At 34.2% G+C, this 27,336-nt stretch overlaps 1 long non-coding RNA gene across 2 annotated transcripts in view; it reads left to right on the top strand.

The window, feature by feature from the left end:
* LOC141581617 (uncharacterized) overlaps positions 1–27,336 on the top strand; it is a 309,949-nt gene that overhangs the window by 156,665 nt on the left and 125,948 nt on the right. The gene's annotated exons all lie outside the window — the stretch shown is intronic.

The raw sequence follows: 27,336 nt of genomic DNA on the forward strand, positions 1-27,336 counted from the left end.
TTGCTACCTGGCCACTTTGGGCTGTTTCTACTTCTAAGTCAACAGGCTAACAAGGGAGTTAAAACTGGCTAGGGTGATTGACTCAGACTATGAAGATGAAATCAGTCTATTTCACAATGGTGGTAAGGAAGAATATACATGGAATACAGGAGATACCTTAGAGGGGATCTTAGTATTACCCTCCCCAGTGATTAAGGTCAATGGGAAACTACAAGAACCTAATACAGGCAGGACTACAAATGGCCCAGACCTTCAGGAATGAACATTTGAGTCACTCCACCAGGTAAAAAAAAACATGACCCACCGAGTTGCTGGCAGAAGGGAAAGGGGATGCAGAATGGGTAATAGAAGGAAGTAGACATCAGTATCAGCTATGACCATGGGACCAGTTACAGAAAGGAAAGTAATTTTCATATTTTCTCTTTACTTTGTTAACATATTTATGCATGTATACACTTGTACTAAGAAAGTAATCATTTTTCTTTATCATGTGACATGAAATTTACTGAATTCATATCTGCATGTCAGTGTTAAGTTTATGTAATAGCATTTAGGTTAAGGATTAGTATGCTTCTGGTTGCACGAAGGATAGCCGTGTTATGTTAGGTGTAATTCTGACCTTATTATTATCTTTATTTGAAGACTATGTATTATTTTAGGGGATATGCATGGGGACAAGGCATGGACTTGTGATGGTTAATATTGAGTGTCAACTTGATTGGATTGAAGGATGCAAAGTATTGTTCCTAGTGCTGTCTATGAGGGTGTTGCCAGAGGAGATTAACACTGAGTCAGTGGACTGGAAGAGGCAGACCTACCCTTAATCTGATTGGGCACCACCTAATCAGCTGCCAGCGCAGCTAGAATAAAGCAGGCAGAAGAAGGTAGAAGGAGCTGACTTGACTAGGTCTTCCGGTCTTCATCTTTCTCCCATGCTGAATGCTTCCTGCCCTTGAACATCAGACTCCCAAGTTCAGCTTTTGGGCTATTGGGTTTACACCAGTGATTTGCCAGAGACTCTTGGGCCTTTGGCTACAGACTGAAGGCTACACCATCTGCTTCCCTACTTTTAAGGTTTTGAAACTCAGACTAGCTTTCTTGTTCCTCAGCTTGCAGATGGTCTGTTGTGGGATTTTACCTTGTGATCCTGTGAGTTAATTTTCCTTAATAAACTCCCCTTCATAGATGCATACATCCTATTACTGTGTCCCTTTATCAGAACCCCGACTAATACAGTATTCTTCACACACACACACAAACACAGACACACACACATACAATAATAATATTAATAATGATATCTTCATTATGTTTCATATCACTCAGGTGATATGTTTATGGCCTTGATGATGGTGATGGTTTCACAGGTGTATACTTATCATCAAACTCATTGGAATTATATACACTAAATATGTACCATGAATTTAGAATGAATTCATGTCATTTGGCTAATATTCATTTGTAGCATATATCTAGTTCTGTATTAAATACTGGACATGTTTTTGTGGAAAAAATAAATCTCTGCCTTTATTGAAGTTTACATCCTAATGGTGAAAAATACTGTCAAGTGTATGATACGTATTCATGTAGTTTTTCCTCCATGCATTTTTTTTCATTATTAATTGGAATCATACCATATAGAAACTATTGAGACTATTTTCTAATATTGTATTATGACATCAAATATCTTAATATGTTATTAGATGCTGAAATATGCTATTGGTTTTATATATTGATACATTGTGATTTTCTCTGTCAATAATTATTATTACAAAAGTAAAGCTGAATATTTAAGAGAAATTATCTTCTTACTGCAAAAGTCTTTTTCCTGATTGAGAACATCTTTTGGGCCTTTTTAAACAAGCTCAGTAATACTTACATATTTACTTAATTAGCTCTAATTTTTCTTTTTCCTTAGTGCTATTTCAAATCTTTTCTGAAATCCTTAAACTTCCCAGTTGATTTCTGTCTTATATTTCATACAAAATCAATCAATCAGTTAAGAACTCTATTATTTTACCAACCAAACAGTAACTTTCTATATGGGCATCTATATTTTTAGATTTCCCTCCTTTTACAGTTGAAAAGTTTATTTGGCTCTTCCCCCCTCCCCCCACTTTAAGACAGGGTCTGGTACTGCCTTCAATTCTTGGACTCAAGGAATCCTCCTGCCTAAGTCTCCCACTAGCTAGAACTACAGACATTTGCTAACACACCAGACTAGTACTTCCAACATTCAAGATTCTATTACATTAGGTCTTTCAGTGAACCAAAGCCTATTTGTTATTCATGATTTTTCCTTTTATAAAATCTCTCATTTTATACTGAATTATCTGAATTAAAAACCTATAGGTCTTCATACTGAATTAAACACCTGTAGGTTTTTAAAAAACTACATGTGATAAATTTAGCTTTAATTTCTTTTTAATATGTGAGGATCAGGTAAACGTTTTTTGCTTGCTTATCTGTTTTTTTTGTTCATTTTGTTTTGTTTTTACATGTGAATGACCAAATTGCCAACATGATTTGTTAAAAAGATTCCACTTTCTAGGTTGCATTGTACTATCATCAGAGATCAGTTGGCCATGGTGTACGTGCATTTCTGGTCTCCATTATTTTCATTGATCTAAGGCTTTATCCTTTCACAAACGACACATTGTCTTCAACTTTTTAGTTTCATAGTAAGTCTTAAAATCAGGTAATATGATTCATTCAACTGTATTCTTACTTTCCAAATTATTTTGTGAATTCTAATATCTTTGCTTTTGAATACAAACGTAGAATCATTGTTTCTATACTACACAGAAAGCTGCGGGTATTTTGTTATTATTGCTATCAAATTTATAAATTAATTTGGAGAATCAGTACAATAGTAAGTTTTCCAATCCCTAAATATAGTATGTGTCTGTGACGAGTATCACCTTGGGGTCACCACCTGAGACATTGATCACCACCTGAAGAGATCTGTCCTGCAGACCCTGACTTTGCAATGGATGGACGAATGTACTCATACTAGAATACAGTGAATCTGAGTGAGCTAGGGATGGTTGTCAGCTGCTTTCAGAGGGCGAATGCAGCTGACCACCACTCCCTATACTTCCTCGTATTTATTCAGTATAAATTTAATAACAGGTTCTAAGTCAACATGCTTGTATTCAGTGGAAGAGTCAGTTGACATGTACAAAGTCCATATTGCCCCCAAACAGAATTCTATGCTACTGTTTATCAGGCTGCTGTTTATCAGTAATATACTCACTTAAAACCTCCAGAGCTCTCAATCCTTTTAGATCCTAGACATATATAAGCACTTTTCAAATCCTGGTGCAGAAAACTAATCTCTGCTTTTCAAGTTTACATTTTGTTTAGTTCAAGGCTTTAGTTTTTGTTGTTTGTTTGTTTTGTTTTTTGTTTTGTTTTTGTTTTTGTTTTTTCAAAATTCATATATCTTAGCTCTTAGAGTCTGTCCTGAACCAATATAACAGAAATAGCTGGAATTGCCACACCCTACCTCAAACCCCACATTCACAGCTAGCTGAGATATTCAATGTTAAGTAGTTAAGTCTATCATGTGGAAAATAAAAATAAGCATGACTTTTTTTTTTATTGCATTTTAGGTTTTGGGGTACATGTGATGAACATGAAAGATTGTTGCATAGGTACACACATGGCAGTGTGCTTTGCTGCCTTCCGTCCCCTCACCTGTATCTGTCATTTCTCCCCATGCTATCTCTTCCCACCTCCCCACCCCCCTGCCCCTCCCCCATTTCCCCCCAACGGACCCCAGTGTGTAGTGCTCCCCTCCCTGTGTCCATGTGTTCTCATTGTTCAACACCCGCCTATGAATGAGAATATACGGTGTTTGATTTTCTGCTCTTGTGTCAGTTTGCTGAGAATGATGGTTTCCAGGTTCATCCATGTCCCTACAAAGGACGTGAACTCATCGTTTTTGATGGCTGCGTAATATTCCATGGTGTATATGTACCACATTTTCCCTATCCAGTCTATCATCGTTGGGCATTTGGGTTGGTTCCAGGTCTTTGCTATTGTAAACAGTGCTGCAGTGAACATTCGTGTGCACGTGTCCTTGTAGTAGAATGATTTATAATCCTTTGGATATATACCCAGTAATGGGATTGCTGGGTCAAATGGGATTTCTATTTTTAGGTCCTTGAGGAATCGCCACACTGTCTTCCACAATGGTTGAATTAATTTACATTCCCACCAACAGTGTAAAAGTGTTCCTATTTCTCCACATCCTCTCCAGCATCTGTTGTTTCCCGATTTTTTAATGATCGCCATTCTAACTGGTGTGAGATGGTATCTCAATGTGGTTTTGATTTGCATTTCTCTAATGACCAGTGATGATGAGCATTTTTTCATATGTTTGTTGGCCTCCTGTATGTCTTCTTTTGTAAAGTATCTGTTCATAACCCTCGCCCATTTTTGAATGGGCTTGTTTGTTTTTTTCTTGTAGATCTGCTTTAGTTCTTTGTAAATTCTGGATATCAGCCCCTTGTCAGATGGGTAGACTGCAAAAATTTTTTCCCATTCTGTTGGTTGCCGATTCACTCTACTGACTGTTTCTTTTGCCATGCAGAAGCTGTGGAGTTTGATTAGGTCCCATTTGTCTATTTTGGCTTTTGTTGCCATTGCTTTTGGCATTTTGGTCATGAAGTCCTTGCCTACACCTATGTCCTGAATGGTTTTGCCTAGATTTTCTTCTAAGGTTTTTATGGTAATAGGTCTGATGTTTAAGTCTTTAATCCATGTGGAGTTAATTTTGGTGTAAGGTGTCAGGAAGGGGTCCTGTTTCTGCTTTCTGCACATGGCTAGCCAGTTTTCCCAACACCATTTATTAAACAGGGAGTCCTTTCCCCATTGCTTGTTTTTGTCAGGTTTGTCGAAGATCAGATGGTTGTGGGTATGTTGTATTTCCTCTGAGGCCTCTGTTCTGTTCCATTGGTCTATATCTCTGTTTTGGTACCAGTACCATGCTGTTTTGATTACTGTAGCCTTGTAGTATAGTTTGAAGTCCGGTAGTGTGATGCCTCCTGCTTTGTTCTTTTTGCTTAGAATTATCTTGGCTATGTGGGCTCTCTTTTGGTTCCATATGAAGTTTAAGGTGTTTTTTTCCAGTTCTGTGAAGAAGGTCATTGGTAGCTTGATGGGAATAGCATTGAATCTGTAAATTACTTTGAGCAGTATGGCCATTTTCACGATGTTGATTCTTCCTAACCATGAACATGGAATGTTTCTCCATCTGTTTGTATCCTCTCTTATTTCGTTGAGCAATGGCTTGTAGTTCTCCTTGAAGAGGTCCTTTACATTCCTTGTTAGTTGTATTCCTAGGTACTTTATTCTCTTTGTAGCAATTGTGAATGGCAGTTCGTTCTTGATTTGGCTCTCTTGAAGTCTATTACTGGTGTATAGGAATGCTTGTGATTTTGCGCATTGATTTTGTATCCTGAGACTTTGCTGAAGTTGTTTATCAGTTTCAGAAGATTTTGGGCTGAGATGATGGGGTCTTCCAGATATACAATCATGTCATCTGCAAATAGAGACAATTTGATTTCCTCCTTTCCAATTTGGATACCCTTTATTTCTTTTTCTTGCCTGATTGCTCTGACTAGAACTTCCAGTACTATATTGAATAGGAGTGATGAGAGAGGGCATCCTTGTCTAGTGCCAGATTTCAAAGGGAAAAGCATGACTTTTTAAGGGCTTAAAAAATCAAAATCTCCATAAGTTTCTGGGTTTTCTCATATCACAATAGTATCTTTCATAGTTTTATCCATAGTCATAAGTCAAGGTAATTTACAATAAAAAAATAGATTTTGTAATTCAGCAAGACATACGATTAACAGTTACCCATCTTGAATTACATTTGAGTTAGGGAAATAAATTCTGTGTTCATCATTTATGGCTTTTAAATATCCTATAATGTACAAGAATAGGAACTACCCAACCAATTCTGACATTCTGATGATATTTCTATTAATTCCTTTCAATTTCAGTATCAGCCAAAAATAATCTGAGGCCCAACATACCTTAGGTGAAAGTGCAGCTCTTTAATTGTGGGTCAAAAAGAATTTGCTATTTTAAGCTAGGTATTACAGGATCAATATTACCACCAAACAACCTTATAATCAACCAATACCTCATCATTAGATGCATGACTTGAACCATTCAACTTTCAACTATCAATTTAATAAGGAGGATTTTTTATTTATACCATTTATACTACTATACATTATTATAATGTACAGTGGTGGTGGGTTCTGTGATGAACAGCCCTACTAATAACAAATGCACTGAGGAATAATATATTTTACCAAAGGAAGGATTTATAGGCAGATAAAAGAACATATACTACTCATTATTTCTCTATTTAATTGGCTATTTTGTGCTGAAGGAATATTTGAAGATTTTTTTATAAATTTTCTTGTTTTGTTGGCGATTTTTTTCCCTATGAAAGCTGACTATAAAGAATAATACTATCTATGCCCCAACCTATTACATTTTCACTGATACTACTCAATGCACTGTAAATATTCTTTGTTTTCAGATTGAATCGTTGCTGTATCTCAGAGCTAGACCTCATATTCTTTCTATGGCTACACTCTCTGATGTGCAGATTTCTTGAAGTGAAATGTCTATGTAACAGCTACATTTTTTCAGTTTACTGTGATACAATCTTAAAATATTTTTGTTATTCACTAAGCTAGAAAATAAAGCTAATTATAGCCCATTAAAAACTAGAGTGTAGGTGGTCAAAAGGATACATACACACTTTGTCATTTGATATATACAATTTGGGTAACACCGATATTCTAATAGATCTGTGGGCACTAAATGAACTTAACCACTTTGTACTGGAGTATCAGAGGAGCTAATTCTTGCAGAAAGGAAAATTCTGAAACCTCCTTTTCTCTTACCATGTGGTGAAGGATTAAGGCATGTACATTAAAAAACAAATCTATTTATATTTTTGATAGTTTTCTATTAAAACATTTCCAAAAGCAGCTCTTATCTACTTTGTGTTGAGAGAAATTTTAATGTGATATATCCTTGTGTTATCATCCAGCTGTCCCACTGTGACTTGTTCTTAAACTGCAGAGCTGCACATCCCAAATGAAAGCAGAGATTAAGCTCTGCTATAATCTTCTTTCTTGATTGGCACACTGAGTCCTAGTGTTTTTTTTTTTTTGATTGAAAAATGAAAATGAACATTGTGTATATTTATGGTATAGATAATATAATGTTTTGGTATGTGTATACATTGTGTAATGGCTAAATCAAACTGTTTAACATAGTATTTCACATATTTTCTACAGTAAAAATACTTAAAATCTACTTTTAGCAATTTTCAAATATATAATATATTGTTATTAACTGTAGTCACCATGATGTGCAATCAGTATTTAAAATTTTTCTTGACTAACTGAAATTTTGTGTTATTTGACTAACATCTACCCAGTCCCTCAACCCCCAGCATTGGGTTAATGACCACTTTACTCTCTGCTTCTATGATATTCAACTTTTTACATTCCACATGTAGGGGAAATCATGCAGAATTTTTCTTTCTGTCCCTGGTGTATTTCATTTAACATAAATACTTTCTAGGTTCATTCATGTTGTTGGAAAAGACAGATTTTTTTTTCTTTGTAAAGGTCAATAGTATTCCATTGTGTATATAGACTACATTTCATTGATTAATTCTTCTGTTGTTGGGCACTTTGTTTTCTATCACGGCTGTTGTGAATAATGCTGCAGTGAAAAGGCGAGTGTAGATATTTCTTTGACATATGATTTTATTTTCTTTGGATATATTCCCAACAGTAAGACTCCTGGATTATGTTTTGTGAACTCTTGTGTTTCTTGAAGATGCAATTATAGAACAATCAACTTATTTTTGCTGATATTCCTTTTGACCCTTCTCAGCACAAATACTTATCTTTTAATGAAAGGTGTAATAGTAGTTAATGGAGGCTTATGGCCAGCCTTATCTTATAAAAAGAACAAAGGGGTGGATCTCCCATCTTCCTGATCTGATCCTAGGAGAAATTTGATTAAATTAAGGAAACATCTATGTCAGGGGAATTAGGCACATGTGTTAATTAGGATATGTGACCAGCCTGTTTTTCTTAACCATAAAAAAGCCATTTTTATTTCATCAACTATATGTTTTCCTGAACAGAAATGTATTAAATCATTCTAGGTGTCCTAAACTGTTTGTGAAAAGAAACTTGCAACTAATTGTTTCTGTTTGTTAATGTATGAGATAAAAATGCTTAGATTTTTCATCAAATCTAGAGGGTATGATTGAGATGATCTAACTTTAAACACAGAATATAGATGTTATACAAAATGTACTTTGACAAGCTCAGAAGGGGGTCACTTTGGAGATAGGCAGTCACCAACAAAATAAATGAAATCTGGGTGCAATAAGAGCTTCATTTGAATGCACTTTGGAAAGCCAAGACTTAGATAAAGAATTCATTAAAACAAAATAAATAATAATTTTAAATATCAAAAACATCGAACATACCAACACTTAGAATTACAAATATTAACTTGTGAACAAGTTGATTACCAACAGGCAACTCTATGCCACATGTTTCAGAGTGAGTATACTCAGGCATTAATTTATATGGTATATCTATATTTTTATATGTAATGTGTATTATAATGTTTAATGTATATTGTATATCTATAATGTATATTGTGCCTCCCTATTTTATGTAGATAGGCATATATCATATTTTCTTATTGTTTGGGGGTATTCAAGAAAGAAAATGCAGTGCTAAAATAAGGAGTGTAAATGATAAATATAGCATGTAATGCAGTATCAAGATGTTGTTAATGCTTCATTATACTTTCCTGATATTAATGCAAGTTATGTAAAGTCTTAATTCTAAAGATATATTTGTAATTGGTTTGCTTTAAAGATGATATTTCGTAAGCACAATACAAATGCAACATTTTTTGTTTTAGCAGAAATTTTGCACTCATTTTATGCCCCTATAACTAACATTTCACAGGATTTGTCACAAATATATATAGCTCCAACTTCCCAGAGGCTGTGCTTACTTCCTTGCTTTAATGACTATTTCACTTTCAAATAGATTTATTAACAGAAGTAAGTATACTCTTAACAGATGGTTGTCAGAAATCTGCTTACTTCAATAAAATAATTGAGAGTTAACAAACATTTGCAGCTTGATGTGGCATAAAGCATCACTGTATTAAGTTGCCATAAGGAATCAAGCACACAGAAAACTTTATAAAGATAACTCATGTTTATGTACTTTTGATTTCAGCAATGTTAAACACATAAAGTGTATGTGCAAATGGCATACCCCAAACTATAAATAACAATCACTAAACAACAGCTATAATCTTTGAAGCTTACATAAACTCTGCTGAAATGACTGTAAAATAGGATCGGGTGAAGCCAAAAGAGGGAAAGATTAATTGTAGTTTTTACTCAGAAAAATAATAAGCCAAATGTCTGAATATTTATGATTGATTTTCCTGAAAACTTTTTCTCCAAACCTTCTGTATCATAAAATAAATAACTTTTAAAATATCCAAAATATTTCAACTGCAATAAAAAGTGTCAGATGAAATGCAATATTAATCTTTCTATACTGTATTAAAATTCTGTGTCACTAGTAGTATGTCATTGCAGCATATGAAGGTAAGGCATGATTAAGATAAAACAGAGCTAGACAAACTAAACATTTAATAGAGACAATGTACAGATTTTTGTTTTAACTGCTGTAGAAAATTAAAACATGCTAAGAAATATCATGTGAAGGAATGAGTATACCGTTCCTACTTCCAGAAAATGTATGATCTTTCTTTCTGAACTGAGAGATAAACTGTCCATTCTCCATGATTCCATGATTTATTTTCCATTTATTCACCTCAACACCAATTTAGTCTATTATATATTATCTATGTTAATATATACATCCATATTAATTTCCTGTATTTGGTTTAATTTAAAATTCTCCTATTAGTCTGCAAGCTACGTTAGATTATAGTATTCACACTTATTAATGCCTCAACAAAAAAGTTGGGGTACAAGAATAAATCAGTGGAATGTATGGGGACAATCTTTTATAATATTTTGAAATATAATTTATAAAATTTATTTTTCTATAAAAATTATAAAACATAAGTTCTGAAATTACACATCATAATAATTTGCTTTATATTTTATAAGGCTAAATGTAGCCCAAATCTATAAATATGGTATTTGCTAATTAATCTCACCCTATTAAAAACTTAGTAGCCTCTCATCCTTTAATTAGACAGATCAAAAAATAGAACCAATTTGAAAAGCTAAAATTTCTGATGGTGATTGATTTCCATATTTTAAAATACTAATCAGAGGATCAGGTCTAGTATTTTAGATGATTTTGTTTAATAATGCTAGAAAATGATCTTCTTTCAAAGTAATAGCTGGTAAATATATGTTTTTAATATTTGCTTATCTTTCTCCTGGCATTGATCTTGTATCTTGCATGGAAGGAATTAAAACATTAAAGGAACTGAAGAGCCCTGCAATAGTGATTTTACCTGAGTGAATGAGTAGAGCAGCACCCTACCTCTGCTGTTAGACACAAATACAGTCCTTTATGCTAGTGAAAGTGGTTGGTTGTGGGACGACATCCACGTATTGTGAGATGGAGAACCAAAATTTCTTTGGGTCTTTGGGTTAATGAATTAATATCATCAAGCAGGAACCCCCTCCCTTTATACAAAAAGGATTGCTTAATATTATCTTTTATTTTGTTTTTTTACTTCATTTATGTGAGAATCAGTATAAAAATATTTTTTGATATATTTCAGAGAAGATATTCTTAGTCCAATTATTCCTAAAAAACACTTTATGTTAATGTCTTATACATAATATTAAAAATATTTCCAGTTGATTATTTATGTTGAATTGATTTCTCTCTTAGCAAGTTGGCAGCACATACACACACATCACACACAGGCACACACGCACAAATAAACAAGAAATAAAACCTTAAAAAGAAGATAAATTTTGATGAAGGAAAATAAGTCGGGAAGACCTATGATTTATCATATGCCAAAGACAGATGTTAAAACACAACATGGATTTGGCTTACAGAAATAAAATGAAAGTTGACCAAGGTGAAATATGGCAAAGATATGCTATTGACAACTTCCAAAAGTGTCTGAGGGCTAGTAGGGGCTCAATAAATGAACAAATGAACAAATGTAAATGGAGGCAATTCCTTATTGGAAAAAGACAATATACAAAACTGAATGTTTTTATTTTGTTTTCTCCTTGATTTTCTTGGCCTGATCTTCTCCACGGCCATGTTTGTGAAATTTCTTAATTTCTTACCCCTTGTGCCTACTAGCTATAATTGAGTTTAATGTATATCACTTTAGCAATAGGAACTATATTATTTTTTATTTTAATGTAGGTTATTTTTATTAGTATTTTATGAAATTCATGTTTGTATTTATGAAATGCATGTCTTTTTAACTTGAAAAATAAGTCACACTTATTTCAAATGATGAAAAATCTAGTCTGCTTTTAGTGAACATGCATAGAAATAGTTTTATTATCCAGTATTTAGGGTAGGAGAGAAGTTAAAAATATTTACTAAAAAGGATGGTAATAATTTTTTATAAGGGATATGTGTCCTTCTCCATACTACTACTGACATTTAAATAGTAATAGTATAAATTTAATGGAGAGATTTTCACAATATAACTGAAACCTGCAATTAATTTTCTCAAGTTTAAATAAACAAATCCTGCAGTATATTTTACAATTCTTTTCTATTTGTGGGTTATAAAAGTAACCAACACAAAATTAAGTACTGAAAACATACTACCTCTATCATTAAATACTTTAAAGTTTGACTTGTGTAGACACACTTGGAGGTTTTCCTGATTAAAACAAAATAATTCTCAAAATATAATATATTTTTTGAATGATTTGGGCAGTTGGTCTATTAAAAACAGACAAAAACATTAAGATTCTGCCTGAATATGAAAATAATGAGGTGAAAACATTTATGTAACTATTTAAATATTTGAAATTTCTAATAAAAATTATAACTATAAAATATATTGGATATTATTTTTTAAATTATTCAATTTAATAACACTTTCAGTCATTCATTTATATTAGTGTAAAGTAGTTTACTTCAATTATTTAGGTTAGCCATTGTTTTTGTTTGATCAAATTAAATATTTTTTTATATTCTATTTTAATTTTTTCTGTTTTACTAATTGTATTGTTTGCACTATCCATTTTAATATGCATCATTAACTTATCACAATCTACCTAATACCTGATTTTAAGTTGTTTTCTAATGATTCCAATATCTGGGTTATCTTGGAGCCTATTTTAATGGTGCTTTAATGTTTTTATTGTTAGTAGAAATGGAACAGTAGTTACATTTTCCTACTTCTTTACACTTTTTATTTTGTTAATTTAATATTTGACATTGTGGATAAAGAGCCTGAATTTGTGTGTGTGTGTGTGTGTGTGTGTGTGTGTGTGTTTAGGTATTGTGTATTGTTATGACAGGTGGTAATATTAGTGATGAATCTTCTTCATCTATTCAGGTATGTTTTTATTTTTGTTAAGATTGATCACTTTCAATTTTGTCTTATAAATATGTTGTGACATAGAACTTAGATTGTGGCCTTTACTTAATTTGTCTTTCGCTTGTCACACCTGAATGCCTGAGATGTTAAGCAAGGTCTCTTCCCTTTTACTAGCATGGAACTCCAAGGTCCCCATTACTACATGAATCCTAGTATTTGTGTTATCTGTCAGTTTCATAGTATCTTTCTGCTAATCTGAATCTTTCTGGTACATATAAAACCTACCTCTTAATCACAAACCACAGGAAACAGAGACACAGATTTCTACCATTCCTCTTAGAGAATTTACCTCTCTAGTTATCTGTCCCCAAGATCCAGGAACTTCAGTGATCCTCAACTATAGTCTCTGCCTGTTCAGTTAAACTCAGCTCTACTTGGACTCTACCTTCCTATCCAGCCTGATGGGCAGAAAGCCAGGGCAAACATGCATTCATCTTGTGTGTCTCTCCTCTATTGAACATCATATATATATATATATATATATATATATATATATATATATATATATGCTACTACCAATCTTTTTAAACAATTGTCTCATGTATTTCATGAAGTTTTAAAGTTCATTACACCAGGAGACTGTGTCTTATACTAGTCATTTTATTAGGGCTACAAAGTATAACACCAATGATCCAATATGTTTTGTTAGATAAATATACATATTGCCTTCTGAAAAAAATATTAACCTTGACTTTATTCTGATTTTCAAGCTTTAATTTGAAGTCCAGACATTCTTCAAGTTAATGTCATAAAAATTTAGTATTCACTGGGAAGTACATGATTATGAGAGATTATTTATAATATTTTGAGTGACAAAACATGACGTGATATATCTACCATACTATACTCAAAGTGTTTTCCTCAATTTTATGTAAGAAAGATTGTTTCCAAGACTGTACCATTAGGAGAAGTTATTTATAAATTTATTAAAGCATCTTAAAAGCATGTTGATTTGTGAGGTTTATTGTCAGAAAAATGGAGCTTTAGATAAGGAAGGAAAAATGGAACGAACTCAGTGGCACTGAGTTGGAGTCGGATATGAATATGAATAAGTATATGTGGTTACATAGATATATAACTCTGTCAGGATGTGTGTTTATGCAAGGGCCAGTATGCATACATATAACCTGTTCCTTTGTTTGCTGCAAGGGTTTAGAAGTAATGATACTCAAATAGCAACAAACGTGAATAGTACCTAGATAGTGGTTTCTAAATACCAACTTCCAACACAAGAGAAAAGTCAATAACCAAATGATTGATTGTGAGGGTGAATTATATAAAATACAATTTTAACCAACATGATGACATTTTAGTCAACTCAATAGTGGACTACATGTACGAAGATGATTCCATAAGATTAAAATGGAGCTGAAAATTCATATCACTCGATGATGTTATAGTTGTTATGCCATAGTAACATGTTACTAACATGTTTATGGTGATGCTGATATAAACACACCTACTGTGCTGAAAGTCATTTAAAAGTATAGCACATACAATTCTGTACTTGACTGGTAATAAATGACTATGTTACTGGTTTCTGTATTTACTACACTATATTTTGTATCAGTACTTTAGAGTGTACTCCTTGTACTTATTTAAAAAGTAACTATGAAACAGCCTCAGGCAGGTCTTTTAGGAGGTAGTCTGGAAGAAGGCACTGTTATCATTGCAGATGACAGTTCTGTGCCTATTATTGCCCATGAAGACCTTCCAGTAGGCAGGATATGCAGGTGTAAGGCAGTGATATTGATGATCCCAACCTTGGGTAGGCCAAGGCTAATGTGTGTATTTGAGTCTTACTTCTTAACAAAAATATTTTAAAAGTAAAAGAAAAAATAAAATTTTATAAATATAAAAAATCTTTTAAAGAAAACATTTTGTTCAGCTGTGTAATGTGTTCATGTTTTAAGTACTATTACAAAAGATTCAAAAAGTTAAAAAAAGAAAGTTTATAAAGTTAAAAATTTACCATAAAGTTAATCATTTTTTTCAATGTTTTTATAAATGAATTGTAGCTTAAATGTTCAGTGTTTGTAAAGTTTACAGTAGTGTACAGTAATGTCCTATGCCTTCACATTCACTCACAACCCAGTCACTTACCCAGTGCAATGTCCAGTCTGTCAAGCTCCATTTCATGCTAAGTGCCCTGTAGAGATACACCATTTTAAATCTTTTATACCTTATTTCTTCCATTTCCCCCCATTGAAAGGCGCAGAAGCAGGGGTTGTCACACCATTGAGGGATCCCCAGACAAAAGACTCTGACTATTTCATAGACCTTGGGGTCTGAGGGAGGGGAAGGAAGAAAGTATTAGAAGTGAAAAAGTACTCAGTAGTCAGAGTGGGCAAAAGTGTCTTGAACATTTCCCCACTGCACTGATAAGAAGGTCTTGGCAGAGACACCTAAAGAAGACTTCTGTCAATGGTCTAAGAAAAAGAGGTGTAGAGATGAAGGTGCTAGTGGTAGGAATGAAAAAGTTCTAAGCATTTGACTTACAGAAGGGACAGCCCTTGAATGAAACTCCCTTCAGAGACTGCAATGCACTGCCTGTGTCCCAGATTTGTGTGGTGAGGGTAGCTTTCCCCAGTGAGGCCTGCCTGGTAAAGTCTTTGCAGTGCAAATGTTCAAGCCTGAAAAATTGCAAACAGTTTCTTAACAAGGAGCTGCTGGTTTCTTCATTGTTAAAAGGGAACATGAACCAACCAGAAAGAGTTCTTCATGTATACCCATGGGACAAAATAAAAACAAAAACAAAAGAAATTTAAAAAAATAGTATTGGATAACTCAAAGAAACAGAAAGTCACCATTAGAACATGTCAGCAATAATTGCTGCATGTTGGAATTAATGGATGCTTGGATACAGCAACAGAGTAGTTGATCTTATAGCTAAACATTCTCCAAGGATAAGAGCCTCCTAAACTACCTGCCCCAACAAAAGCAGGAGAGAGGCCCTCTGCTGCTGGGCAGTCTTTACTCCAACTGAATCCTCCAACACTGTAAGAATCTCCCATCCTCAACACAGTTTCCATCCCAGAACCCCCAAGAGGTTAAGAGAATTAAAGAGCAAGACCTTGTCATGTGTTATCAAAAAAGCATGCTGTAATCAGGATAAATTACCAATATTACTACTACCGATAGGTAGAACTTAAAGGAGAAACAAGATATTTGCGGCATAGTCCCCATAGTATCTCCCCTAGACAGTTTCTTTCTTTCTTTTTTTTTTTTTTTAGGAAAAACCAATACATTTCATTTTCCTACTCAACATATACAAATTGTAGATTCATCTTCTATGAAAGTTTATTTTATTATACTTTAAGTTCTGGGGTACATGTGCAGAACGTGCAGGCTTGTTATGTAGGTTTACATGTGCCATGATGGTTTGCTGCATCCATCACTCTATCGTCTACATTAGATATTTCTCCTAATACTGCCCTCCTCCTATTCCTCCACTACCTGCTGTCCCTCCCCTAGCTCCCCACCACCCAACAGGCCACAGTGTGTGATGTTCCCCTTTCTGTGTCCATGTGTTCTCACTCTTCAACACCCACTTATGAGTGAAAACATGCAGTGTTTGGTTTTCTGTTCTTGTCAGTTTGCTGAGAATGATGGTTTCCAGCTTTATCCATATCTCTGCAAAGGACATGAACTCATCACTTTTTATGGCTGCATAGTATTCCATGGTGTATATGTGCCACATTTTTTTTATCCAGTCTATCATTGATGGGCATTTGGGTTGGTTCCAAGTGCTTGCTATCGTGAACAGTATCAAAATAAACATATGTGTGCATGTGTCTTTATAATAGAATGATTTATAATCCTTTGGGTATATATCCAGTAATAGGATTGCTGGGTCAAATGATGTTTCTATTTCTAGATCCTTGGGGAATCGTCACACTGTCTTCCACAATGGTTGAATTAATTTACACTCCCACCAACAGTATAAAACCATTCCTATTTCTCCACATCCTCTCCAGCATGTGTTGTCTCATGATTGTTTAATGATCACCATTCTAACTGGCATGAGATGGTATTTCCATGTGGTTTTGATTTGCATTTTTCTAGTGACCAGTGATAATGGCTTTTTTTCATATGTTTTTTGGCTGCATAAGTGTCTTCTTTTCAGAAGTGCCTGTTCATATCCTTTGCCCACTTTTTGATGGGGTTATTTTTTTCTTGTACATTTGTTTAGGTACCTTTTAAACTTATATTTTATTATTTTTTATACCTTTGTAATTTGATGTTATCTCTCTCTGGGAGTTGGAGCTTAATTCACCTCTCCTGAAGAGTGAGCTGGACTTAATGACACATTTCCAATGAATGTAGAAGTACATATATGTACATATTGGATGTAAAAAAAAAAAATAACAGGCACTTTGTTAGTCCATTTGTGTTTCTATAACAAAATAACGGAGTGGATAATCTATCAAAAAAAAAAAGGAAATTCATTTCTCACTCTGGAGCTGGAAGTCCAGTATCAAGGCACCAGGAGTTTTATTGTCTTGTGAGGGCACTGTCTCTGCTTTCAAGATGACACCTTGTTGCTGTACTCTAGAGAGGGGACAAACACAGTATCCCCATTTCACCTACAAGGACACTATATTTGTCCCCTCTCCAGGGTACAGGAAGGGCACAAGGTGTAACTTCCTCAAACCCTTTTAACTCATTCATGTGATAGAGCCCTTATGAACTGATCACTTCTCATGGGCCTTATGTCTTAATGCCATAACCGTAGGGGTTAAGTTCCAACATACAAAATTTGGAGGGATACATACATTCAAAACATAACATCTTCCTAACCATGTGATCGAGTTAGCACCACCATTAAAATTCATGACATCATGTTCGCTCTTGTATCATTTAAAGAGAAAGATAATTTTTCTTTGTGAATTTCAAAAACAAAATCCAAAACTTTAGTCTAGTGAGAAAAATATCGTACAAATCTAAACAAAGATATTTATACAAAATAACTATTCAAAAGTGTCAGGGTAATAAAAAATAGTGAATGAAGTACTAAGAAACTGTCATAGACTGGCAAAGATGAGAGTCCATCAGCTTTTCTGTGTATTCAAACATCTAAGCACAACATAATATCCTGGGTTGGATACCAGTTAGAAAAAAGAATAGTGGAGAATCTGGTGAAATCCAAATAAAGTCTATAGTATAATTAATAGTATATTAATAATAATTTATCACTTTGGTAATATCATGGTTAGGTATTTTTAGGAACATTCAGGAAAACAGGTAAAGGGTATACAGAAATTCATTGAGGCTCTTTTACTTTTCAAAAAATGTAAAATTAAGAACAAGTTTAAAATAAAAGCATATTGATTTAAAAAGGAAAGGATGTTCTTTGATCTGTAAAATCTTTTATATTCTCAGATTAATGAGGAGTCAAACTGACACAGGTATATTTCCACTTTCATATCTTTCAAACATTGTTCTTCATTTTTCTGGAAACTTGAACTTATTATATAGGATTTGAGATAAAAGTTGCTGACCTATACCATTTGATTTTCAACTATTTTCCCTTCTCTGATAGTATTATAACGTTCTCCTTAATTCTCTGAAATTTACATTAAATCAACCTTTTATATTCATCATTCATGGAGTTAACAATGTTGTGTTGAGATTATTTCAGTGTCATTCATTGGACACAGAAATAGTAGAAACATAGCCCATGACCCTAGCAAGTCATGTACATAATGAATTATAAGATTTATTATGTAATTGTGGTTGGTCATAAAGAGGAAACAGGGGTTCTATTTATTGAACAGATGTGTTTCAGGAAAATCTTCAGGAGATGTATATCCAATCTGATTCAATATGCATCTACAAAAATACTGATTTAAAAATTAATACAAATATTCTTTGCATTTTTACTTTTGCACATCTTTTCCATGTAGTTTAAAATTGTTTCATTTTTAACTAATTTTTTAACCAAAAATAGGATATATATATATATATATATATATATATATATATATATATATATGCAGGTGATTATATTTGAATTGATAAACATGTGATAAGTCTTTCAAGCATATGCATACTAGATTACACATTATATCGATATATTCTTATTTTCCCATGTTTTTATCTACTCTCTTCTGAATATGGGAAACTAAATAACAACTAAATCCCGTAATATCAATTTTAGTATGTATTATGTGTATTTGCTTCAGATTGTGAAATATCAAAAAGTCGTACTTCAATCCCCAAATTATTACTTGGAAGTTGAAATAGAAATCCAAACAAACAACAAAATGCTAAAAGGTAGAGAATATAATTGCAACATAAATGTTTTCATTTGCTGTTTTAATTCAAAATATAAAATGTATTACAAGAGTATATTTTGATTACTCAGATCAGATTAGATTAGAATATCTAATTTTCATATTTAATTTTTTCCTACTAGATTCAGGGCATACATGTGCAGGTTTGTTACATGGGCAAACTGTATGTTTCTGAGGCTTGATATATGAATGATCCTGTAACCAAGGTAGTGAGCATAGTATTTAATAGGCAGCTTTCCAACCCACACTAGCTTTCCCACCCTCCCTCCTCCCCTTCAATCAGTCCCTAATGTCTGTTGTTCCCTTTCTATGTCCATGTGTATTCAATGTCTAGTACCCACTTACAAGGGAGAACATGTGGTATTTGGTTTTCTGTTCCTGCATTTATTTGCTTAGGATAATGGTCTCCAGCTGTATCCATGTTGCTGCAAAAGACGTGATTTTATCTGTTTTATGGTGGCTTAGTATTCCATGGTGTATTTGTACCACATTTTCTTTTCTTTTTCTTACACTTTAAGTTCTGGAATACTTGTGCAGAAAGTGCGGGTTTGTTACATAGATACACATGTGCCATGGTGGTTTGCTGCACCCATTTGCCTAATGCTATCCCTCCCCTAGAACCTCACCCCCTGCTATTCCTCCCCAACCCCAACCCCTGACAGGCCCCTGTATGTGATATTTACCTCCCTGTGCCCATATGTTCTCATTGTTCAACTCCCACTCATGAGTGAGTTTGGTTTTCTGTTTCTGTGTTAGTTTGCTGAGAATGAGCATGTCCCCTGTGAGAGGACTTATTCTTTTATATACCATAGTATTCCATGGTGTATATGTGCCACATTTTCTTTATCCGGTCTAACACTGATGGGCATTTGGGTTGGTTCCAAGTCTTTGCTGTTGTGTATAGTACTGCAATAAACGTACATGTGCACAGGATGATTTATAGTCCTTTGGGTATATACCCAGTGATTGGATTGCTGGGTCAAATGATATTTCTATTTCTAGATCCTTGAGGAATCTCCACACTGACTTCCACAATGGTAGAACTAATTTACACTACCACAAACAGTGTAAAAGTATTCCTATTTGTCCACATCCTCTCCAGCATCTGTTGTTTCCTGACTTTTAAATGATCACCATTTTAACTGGTCTAAGATGGTATCTCAATGTGGTTTTGATTTGCATTTCCCTAAAGACCAGTGATGAGCTTTTTTCATATTTTTGTTGGTCACATAAATGTCTTCTGTTGAAAAGTGTCTGTTCATATCTTTCGCCCACTTTTTGATGGGGTTGTTTGTTTTTTTCTTGTAAATCTGTTTAAGTTCCTTGTAGATTCTGGATATTATTCCTTTGTCAGCTGGATAGATTGCAAAATTTTTCTCCCATTTTGTAGGCTGCCTCTTCACTGTGACGATAGTTTCATTTGCTGTGCAGAAGCTCATTAGTATAATTAGATCTCATTTGTCAATTTTGGCTTTTGTTGAAATTACTTTTGGTATTTTAGTCATAAAGTCTTTGCCCATGCCTATGTCCTAAATGGTATTACACAGGGTTAATTCTATGGTTTTTATGGTTTTAGGTCTTATGTTTAAATCTTTAATTGATCTTGAGTTAATTTTTGTATAAGGTGTAAGAAAGGGGTCCAGTTTCACTTTTCTGAATATGGCTAGCCAGTTTCCCCAACACCATTTATTAAATAGGGAATACTTTCCCCTTTTCTTGTTTTTATCAGGTTTCCCAAAGACCAAATGGTTGTAGATGTGTAGTGTTATTTCCGAGGTGTCTGTTCTGTTCCTATGGTCTATATCTCTGTTTAGGTACCAGTATTGTGCTGCTGTGGTTACTGTAGTCTTGTAGTATAGTTTGAAGTCAGGTAGTGTGATGTCTCCAGTTTTTTTGTTTGTTTGTTTTTGTTTTGTTTTTGTTTTTGTTTTTTTTTGCTTAGGATTGTCTTGGCTTTATGGGCTCTTTGCTGGTTCCATATAAAATTTAAAATAGTTTTTTTTTCCAATTCTGTGAAGAAAGTCAATGGTTGCTTGATGGGAACAGCATTGAATCTATAAATTACTTTGGGAATTATGATCATTTTCATGATACTGATTCTTTCTATTCATGAGCATGGAATGTTTTTCCATTTGTTTGTCTTCTCTGTTATTTCCTTGAGCAATGTTTTATACTTCTTGAAGAGATCCTTCACATTCCTTGTAAGTTGTAATAAGAGGTATTTTATTCTCTTTGTAGCAATTGTGAAAGGGCATTCACTCATGATTTAGCTCTGTTTGTCCATTATTGGTGTATAGGAATGCTTGTGGTTTTTGCACATTGAATTTTGTATCCTTAGACTTTGCTGAAGTTGCTTAATAGCTTAAAAAGATTTTGGGCTAAGACAATGGGGTTTTCTAAAATCATGTCATCTGCAAACAGATATAACTTGACTTTCTCTCTTCCTATTTGAATACCTTTATTTCTTCCTCTTGTCTGATTGCCCTGACCAGAATATCCAATACCATGTTGAATAGGAGGGGTAAGAGAGGGTGTTCTTGTCTTGTACCCGTTTTCAAAGGGAATGCTTCCATCTTTTGCACATTCAGTATGATGTTGGCTGTGGTTTTGTCATAAATAGCTCTTATTATTTTGAGATATTTTCCATCAACACTTAGTTTATTGAGTGTTGTTAGCAAGAAGGGGTGTTGAATTATGTTGAAGGACTTCTCTGCATTTATTGAGATAATCATGTGGTTTCAGTCACTGGTTCTGTTTATGTGATGGATTACATTTATAGATTTGCCTATGTTGAACCAGCCTTACATCCCAAGGGTAAAGCCAACTTGATGATGATGGATAAGTTTTTTGATGTGCTTCTGGATTTGGTTTGCCAGTATTTTATTGAAGATTTTTGCATCAAAGTTTATCAGGGATATTGGCCTGAGGTTTTCTATTTTTGTTGTGTCTCTGAAAGGTTTTGAAAACAGGATGATGCTTGCCTCTTAAAATGAGTTAGGAAGAAGTCCTTCTTTTTCTATTGTTTGGAATAGTTTCAGAAGGAATGGTACCAGCTCCTCTTTGTACCTGTGGTAGAATTCGACTCTGAGTCCATCTGGTCCTGGGCTGTGGTTGGTTGGTAGGCTATTAATTACTGCCTCAATTTCAGAACTTGTTATTGGTTTATTCAGGGATTTGACTTCTTCCTGGTTTAGTCTTGGGAGGGTGTATGGAATTTATCTATTTCCAGGAATTTATCTATTTCCAGGAATTTATCTATTTCTTTTAGTTTTCTATTATATTTGCATAGAGGTGTTTATAGTATTCTCTGATGGTAGTTTATATTTCTGTGGGATCAGTGGTGATCTCTGCCTTGTCATTTTTTTGTGTGTGTATTTGATTCTTCTCTCTTTTTTTCTTTATTAGTCTGGCTGGTTTTCTATTTTGTTAATCCTTTAAAAAAAAACCAGCTTCTGGACTCGTTGATTTTTTGGAAGGTTTTTTTTGTGTCTCTGTCTCCTTTGGTTCTACTCTGCCCTTCATTATTTCTTGTCTTCTGCTAGCTTTTGAATTTGTTTGTTCTTGCTTCTCTTCTTTTAATTGTTATATTAGGGTGTTGATTTTTGATCTTTCTTACTTTCTCCTGTTGGCATTTAGTGTTATAAATTTCCCTCTAAACACTGCTTTATCTGTGTCCCAGAGATCATGATACATTGTGTCTTTGTTCTCATTGGTTTCAAATAACTTATTTATTTCTGCCTTAACTTCATTATTTACCCAGTAGTAATTCAGACATAGGTTGTTTAATTTACATGTAGTTGTGCAGTTTTGAGTGAGTTTCTTAACCCTGAGTTCTAATTTGATTGCACTGAGTTCTGGGAGACTATTTGTTATCATTTTCTTTCTTGTGCATTTGCTGAAGAGTGTTTTAATTCTAATTTTGTTGTCAATTTTAGAATAAGTGCTATGTGGTGTGGAGAATAATGTATATTCTGTGGATCTGGGGTGGAGAGTTCTGTAGATGTCTATTTCTTCTGCTTGGTCCAGAGCTGAGTTCAAGTCCTGAATATTCTTGTTAATTTTCTGTCTTGTTGATCTGCCTAATATTGACAGTGGGGTGTTAAAGTCTCCCATTGTTATTGTGAGGGAATCTAAGTCTCTATTGTAGTTCTCTATGAATCTGGGTGTTCCTGTATTGGGCACATATATTTAGGATAGTTAGCTCTTCTTGTTGCATTGATCCATTGACCATTATTTGATGCCCTTCTTTGTCTTTTTGGATCTTTATTGGTTTAAAGTCTGTTTTGTCAGAGACTAGGATTGCAACCCCTGCTTTTTTCTTTTTGCTTTCCATTTACTTGGTGAATCTTCCCCCATCCCTTTATTTTGAGCCTATGTGTGTCTTTGCTCCTGAGATGTGTCTCCTGAATGTGGCAAGCTGCTAGGTCTTGACTCTTGATCCAGTTTGCCAATATGTGCCTTCTAATTGGGGCATTTATCCCTTTTACATTTAAGGTTAATATTTTTATGTATGAATTTGATCCTGCCATTATAATGTTAGCTGCTTATTTTGCACATTAGTTGGTACAGTTTCTTATTAGTGTCAATGGTCTTTACATTTTAGTTTGTTTTTGCAGTGGCTGATACCAGTTTTTTTTGTTGTTGTTGTTGTTTTTCCATATCAGTGCTTCCTTCAGAAGCTCTTGTAAGGCAGGCCTGGTGATGATAAAATTCTGCAGCATTTGCTTGTCTGTAAAAGATTTTATTTTTCCTTTATTTATAAAGCTGAGTTTGGCTGGATATGAAATTCTGAGTTAATTTTTTTTTTTTTTTTTTTTTTTTTTTAAGAAAGTTGAATATTGGGCCCCACTCTCTTCTGGCTTGTAGGGTTTCTGCAGAGAGATTTGCTGTTCGTCTGATGGGCTTCCCTTTTTGGGTAATACAGTCTTTCTCTCTGGCTGCCCTTAACATTTTTTCCTTCATTTTAATCTTAGTGAATCTTGGACCCCCTTTTCCAGTTCCCTACCGATGGGAATGATGGTTGATTCCAGGTCTTCGCTGTTGTGAAGCAGTGTGGTGATGAACATACAAGTGCATGTCTTTTTCGTAGAATAATTTATTTTCCCTAGGATATACACCTAATAGTGATATTGCTAAGTAGAAGGGTAGTTTTGTTTTAATTACTTTAAGTAATCTACACACCACTCTCCACAGTGGCTGAACTAATTTACATTCCCAACAGCAGGGTATAAATATTACCTTTTCTCCACCACCTCACCAGATTCTGCTATGTTTTTCATTTTTTAATCATAGCCATGCTGACTGGTGTGTGATGGTATCTCCTTGTGGTTTTAATTTGCCATCCTCTAATGATTTGTGATGATGAAGCATTTTTTTCATGTATTTGTTGCCTCCAAGAATGTTTTCTTATAAGAAGTGTCTTTTCAGGTACTTTGCCCATTTTTAATGAGGTTTGTTTTTTGCTTGCTGATTTAAGTTCCTTATAGATTCTGGATATTAGTCTTTTGACAGATGTAGTTTGCAATTAATTTCTCCTATTCTGTAGGTTTTCTGTTTGTTGGTAGTTTATTTTGCTGTGCAGAAGCTCTTTAGTTTATTTAGGTTCTACTTGTCAATTTCGTTTTGGTTGTAATTGTTTTTGTGGACTTAGTTATAAATTATTTGCTAAGGCTGATGTCCAGAATGGTATTTCCTAAGTTTTCTTCTAGGGTTTTTATTGTTTTAAGTCTTACATTTTAGCTCACTTGATGAGTATGTCTTCACTTTCCCCCACATCACTGTATAACAGAGATTCAGAATGTCCATGAGAAATGACATCATGCTACAGAAGATAGAATTTTCGAAAATTTTCTAGTTGTCAGTATCAGAACACACACTTTATACATCATGGTAGTGAATTAGCTATTTTTGAAGTATATAATCAGTTTGTTCTATTGATTCTGATATCAGACAAATGAAATTTCAAGTCTCATCACTCCACATTCACTTTGGAAGGAATGTTTAGCATTGTTTTGTATTTATTATCTAAATGTTATTAGCTACTTTATTTGATTCAGAGGTTGCTTTTATATAGCGCTCCTGAGTTTGCTTCAATTTGTAACTGTCATTTAGTCATAGATACATGAGTAATTTCCCATGCCATACCTTAAGTAAACTATTGTCAATTTACTAATATAATTACAGACATTGTCTGACATTTGTGTTGCTTTAGCTATTTTCTTGATGGAGCTTTTTTATATGTATGATAGTCTGTTACATATCAATTTATCGTTATCTTAAATGTATATGTAGCATTGTACATACAAGAATTATCAAGCAAAAGTCATTAAATATAAATAGTAAATATATGTTACACATCATCTTGAATATCAGATGGATGTTTCTGGAAGAAAAATACAGGTTTTGCCTTAACATCAGTATTAGCTTTCATATGGTATTTGTTTTTGTGTTATAAAGACACTGTTCAAATATCAAAAATATTTCCAAAAATATATTATCAAAATTCATCAAAAATAATATTTTTAATGTTAGAAATGTCTGTAATTGACATTAAGGATGTGCACTTCTTAAGTATTTCAAAGAAAGAGAATGGAAATACACTCAGAATAATTTTGATGGTACTTTACAATCCATAAAATGATATATCTTTGTATTTAATTTTACTGAAAATTTTATTTGCTATCTATTTTGGAAACCACTTGAAGAATTTTATTCAATGAACATTTACATAAAGTGTAAAGATTTTAAAGGAGAATGCATGATATGTCAAGAGGTAAACTAAGAAATAGCCATTGGCTGTGGTTTATGTTATACTTCATTAAACAATTTCATAATTGCTTTGAAATTATAATTAAGCACATTATAGTATAAATAGTAGACATATTTCTTTTTTCTTTTTTTTTTAATTGCATTTTAGGTTTTGGGGTACATGTGATGTACATGCAAGATTGTTGCATAGGTACACAAATGGCAGTGTGCTTTGCTGCCTTCCGTCCCCTCACCTGTATCTGTCATTTCTCCCCATGCTATCTCTTCCCACCTCCCCACCCCCTGCCCCTCCCCCATTTCCCTCCAACGGACCCCAGTGTGTAGTGCTCCCCTCCCTGTGTCCATGTGTTCTCATTGTTCAACACCTGCCTATGAGCGAGAATATACGGTGTTTGATTTTCTGCTCTTGTGTCGGTTTGCTGAGAACGATGGTTTCCAGGTTCATCCATGTCCCTACAAAGGACGTGAACTCATCGTTTTTGATGGCTGCGTAATATTCCATGGTGTATATGTACCACATTTTCCCTATCCAGTCTATCATCGTTGGGCATTTGGGTTGGTTCCAGGTCTTTGCTATTGTAAACAGTGCTGCAATGAACATTCGTGTGCACGTGTCCTTGTAGTAGAATGATTTATAATTCTTTGGATATATACCCAGTAATGGGATTGCTGGGTCAAATGGGATTTCTATTTTTAGGTCCTTGAGGAATCGCCACACTGTCTTCCACAATGGTTGAATTAATTTACATTCCCACCAACAGTGTAAAAGTGTTCCTATTTCTCCACATCCTCTCCAGCATCTGTTGTTTCCCGATTTTTTAATGATCACCATTCTAACTGGTGTGAGATGGTATCTCAATGTGGTTTTGATTTGCATTTCTCTGATGACCAGTGATGATGAGCATTTTTTCATATGTTTGTTGGCCTCCTGTATGTCTTCTTTTGTAAAGTATCTGTTCATATCCTTCGCCCATTTTTGAATGGGCTTGTTTGTTTTTTTCTTGTAGATCTGCTTTAGTTCTTTGTAAATTCTGGATATCAGCCCCTTGTCAGATGGGTAGACTGCAAAAATTTTTTCCCATTCTGTTGGTTGCCGATTCACTCTACTGACTGTTTCTTTTGCCGTGCAGAAGCTGTGGAGTTTGATTAGGTCCCATTTGTCTATTTTGGCTTTTGTTGCCATTGCTTTTGGCGTTTTGGTCATGAAGTCCTTGCCTACACCTATGTCCTGAATGGTTTTGCCTAGATTTTCTTCTAACGTTTTTATGGAACCAAAAGAGAGCCCGCATAGCCAAGTCAATTCTAAGCAAAAAGAACAAAGCAGGAGGCATCACACTACCGGACTTCAAACTATACTACAAGGCTACAGTAATCAAAACAGCATGGTACTGGTACCAAAACAGAGATACAGACCAATGGAACAGAACAGAGGCCTCAGAGGAAATACAACATACCCACAACCATCTGATCTTCGACAAACCTGACAAAAACAAGCAATGGGGAAAGGACTCTCTGTTTAATAAATGGTGTTGGGAAAACTGGCTAGCCATGTGCAGAAAGCAGAAACAGGACACCTTCCTGACACCTTACACCAAAATTAACTCCA

This window comes from Saimiri boliviensis, chromosome 16 (genome assembly GCF_048565385.1).
Source record: "Saimiri boliviensis isolate mSaiBol1 chromosome 16, mSaiBol1.pri, whole genome shotgun sequence".
NCBI lineage: Eukaryota > Metazoa > Chordata > Mammalia > Primates > Cebidae > Saimiri > Saimiri boliviensis.